The sequence below is a fragment of the Pteropus vampyrus genome, unplaced genomic scaffold (genome assembly GCF_000151845.1).
Source record: "Pteropus vampyrus isolate Shadow unplaced genomic scaffold, Pvam_2.0 Scaffold231, whole genome shotgun sequence".
NCBI lineage: Eukaryota > Metazoa > Chordata > Mammalia > Chiroptera > Pteropodidae > Pteropus > Pteropus vampyrus.
The window spans coordinates 895,962-899,382 of record NW_011889012.1 but is presented as its reverse complement, the minus strand read 5'-3'; positions in this window follow the sequence as shown (position 1 = coordinate 899,382).

Genomic DNA, 3,421 nt, shown 5'->3' with positions numbered 1-3,421 from the left:
CTCTGAAGAATACAACGGAAACTTCACGCCTCCCGGAGGCCCCAGTCTACCGAATAAAAAACAAAAAAATAAGAAAACACCAAAAAAACACAAACAAACAAAACTCAGAAAAAATGAACCGTACTTTAAAGAAAACAATTGCCAAGATCTGCCAAGAGCCTAACTTAAACTGACGTAAGGCAGCGCCCCTTGCTGGGGACCAGAGCCGCCCTCGGAGAGGACCCAGTCGAGTCCTTGTGAAGCACTGTGAGGAAGGGACCCCCTACGTCTTAAAGGCCGAGGAATTAGACACTATAAGGTATGTACGACCTTAAGATTTGCCCTTAAGTTTGCCTCCAACAGCGTGAACTACTCCACAATGTTCCCCTACACCCTTTTCATCCTGGAGATTGGCTGCTCTTAAACATCTGGAAAAATAAACAGCCCGACGATCAGCTTGGCCCCAGATGCGGAGGGCGCTGCGGGGGTTTACCGAGCCCCCATTCTTCCGCCGTCAGACTGGCAGGAGTCAAGCCTTGGAGTCATCCTCGAATCCAGCCTGCCGCGGACTTTCCTCCTGTGGGAGCTGCCTCCCAGCCCCCGGCGTCCTCCTGTGAGCCTGTCTCGGGATGCCAGCGACTCTGGAAGACAAGGGCCAGCCAAGCGTCATCAGGACAAAGCACCCACTTAGAACTAGGGCCCATAATGCATGCCTGCCTTCTAATTTCTAACCGTCTCTTCTTCCAAACCCCACCTTCCCCTCCCGGCCACGCCCTGTGCTGGGGCGCGTGACCCGTGGGACCGTCGGCTCTGTGGGCAGCAGCCTCTGTCCAGTGCAGAGCGAAGCCCTGAGCGATCATGCTTCGACCTTCTCAGATTCGGAGTGTTGGCCCAATCGAGTCACCGCAGCTAAGCTGGGACCCCTTTCCCCACCCTCCCGTCCAGGGACCCCCCATTTGACTATGGAAAGACACAAAGAAACATGGTTCTGATCTCATTCAGAAACGGGCTAATGCCTCTGGTTACCGCATGCGGATGGGCTGGGGCGGCTCCACACAGGACGCGGGCTCTCAGACCTCACGGCCCCTTTTGCAGAGAACGGACCAATCAATGTGGCCTTGGTTTTCGACGAGTCAGATGGGTGTCCCCAGAGGCTTGCGGTTACATACATAAGGTCTGGGACCCCGAATGGGCTGGGAGAGAAAATGCATCTCTCTCTCCCGGAGCATACCTGGCGTCGAAGAGGGCTCGTGGATTTGTGGGTCTAACCTGTGGCCGTGTCTCCCCGTGGGTAGGTAGGTCATGGTGCACTAGGTTTCCATCCTTACCCAGGAAAATCTGTAAGTCCCCCCAAGAAAGACCCCATAACTTGCCAGATCTAGATGACTAAGGAGCATGACAAGGTGAGATTGGCCAGTCTCTATTCTTTTTCCCCAAAACACTGGGATTTCTGCCCAACCGGACACCCAGGCACCGGCTGAGTTTACTGCAACTTCACGCAATGGCTCGAGGCAGAGCGTACGTCTCTGACATTTCGGGCACAAAGGCGGAAATTAGTTCTCCAAAATCGAATGGCCCCTGATGTCCTCACTGCCGCCCAGCTCCAGGTCAAAAGGCTTCGTCCCTCTCATCCCACAGGTCGCCCCTTTCCAGCGGGAAGTAGCCAGAGAGGTCATCGCTCGTTCCTTCAAGATCGAGGAACGGTCAAAGGAGAGGAACTGTGACCGGACAGAAACGTCATTTCTTTAGCACGCGCTCGGCTCAGCCCAACAGCACTCAATGCGCCTGTGGCACCGCCGCCCATGCTCGCCTGCCTGGGCGCCCGCCGTGTGTCCACGCCGTTAACCACCAAGCCCGTAGGACTTAGTAGGTTCTGGTCAGCATCAAGTTCACTCAAGAACAAAGCTTCAGTTGGGGGAGTGAAAAAGGGGAGGGGATTAGGAAGTACAAATTGGTCATTACAAAATCATCATGTAAACTACAGCGTAGTGAATATGGTCAATCATCGCCATAGCTGTGTACGGTGCCAGACAAGGGCTAGGTTTACCGGGGGGACCACTTCGCAAGTTATACAAATGTCTAATCACGATGGGGTACCCCTGAAACTAATATAGTATTGTATGCCAACGGTAATTGAAGAATAAAAAAATTATTAAAAGAGAAAAAAAGAATAAAACTTCAGGTCCATCGACCGTGACCAAGACACGATAACCTCAAACTAGAATCAGGTTTTAGCCAAACAAAGATAACACCTAGTTCTCCGTTATGTTTTGGCTCCAGACTCCGAAGGGGCAGCGGCCCCACAGATGCCTGGAACCCGAGCAGGACAACGCCGTGGCTGACGTCACGGGCCAGAGACAGTGGGGCCGTCAAAGGGCAGTGCCCCGGGAGCGGCCGGGGGCCCCGGGGGCTTCTGGGACGGCGAGGCTGCGGCCCAGGCGCACACAGTGTGGGGCAGTGTGGGGCACGCAGGCCCCAGACCCCAGAGGTGCTGAAATGAGCAACGGGAGTCGATGCGGTGGAGCCAGGAAGGGGCCGAAGCCCTTCTGCATTTACTCCGTAGCGGGGCTGTCGGTGTCACCCGGCCTCTGGGTTAAGCAGCCCTCCAGAGACGCAGGGCTGAGTGGCATCTGGCTCCAGGCTCCCGCCTCCCTGCCGCCTGGCACAGTTGTGAAGGAAGCCCATGAAGGCACCTGGCTACTAAAGGTTGTCGGGTCGATGCAGCCCTGCCGGGCTCTGGCCCCCCGCGTCTGGCCAGCCTTGTCCCCAGGACTCGGGGCACAAGCACACTGAGGGGCTGGACCGCAGCTGTAGGGCTGTGAAAAGTGACCAGCCAGCAGACGTGTGCACATCTGCACGGCAGAGTCAGCACCTGCCCAGCTCCGTGGAGGGAGGGTTCGAAGCCTTTGGATGGACCGCGAAGCAGTCGGCCCTGGGAGGAGAGAGGGGCCCCGGGCAGACAGTGAGCTGGGGTCCACCCTTCCCTCACCTTGGGCCCAAGGGTCCTGGGCCTCCCTCTTCCCAGGCCCCTCTGGCTTCCTGCCCAGATGGCTCTGGGTGGTGCAGGCATGGGCCCAGGGGCAGGAGCATGTGGGAAGGGGCCCTCTCCCTCCCTCGCTGTGGACAGGTCACTGGAGGCAGGGGTGTCTGCCTGGGGCTCTCCGACCCCTCCGTGTTGTCCCCCCATTTCATCTGGGAGGAGGAAGCAGGGGGAAGGGGAGACTTGCGTCACCACCCGGACTGGCTGTTGTCTCTTGGAATGCCACATTTCACTGGAAACGGCTGGGCCCCGCTGGGAGCAAACCAGGAGGGGCTTCTCCCCAGGATGCAGATGGAGGCCAGGCTCCAGGGTGCATGTCGTTCAAGGCCACGGAGGAGCCGCCTGCCCTTCCGGGGGCCCTAACGTCCCCACAGACCCTCGGGCTGCAGAGGGGAAGCGGGG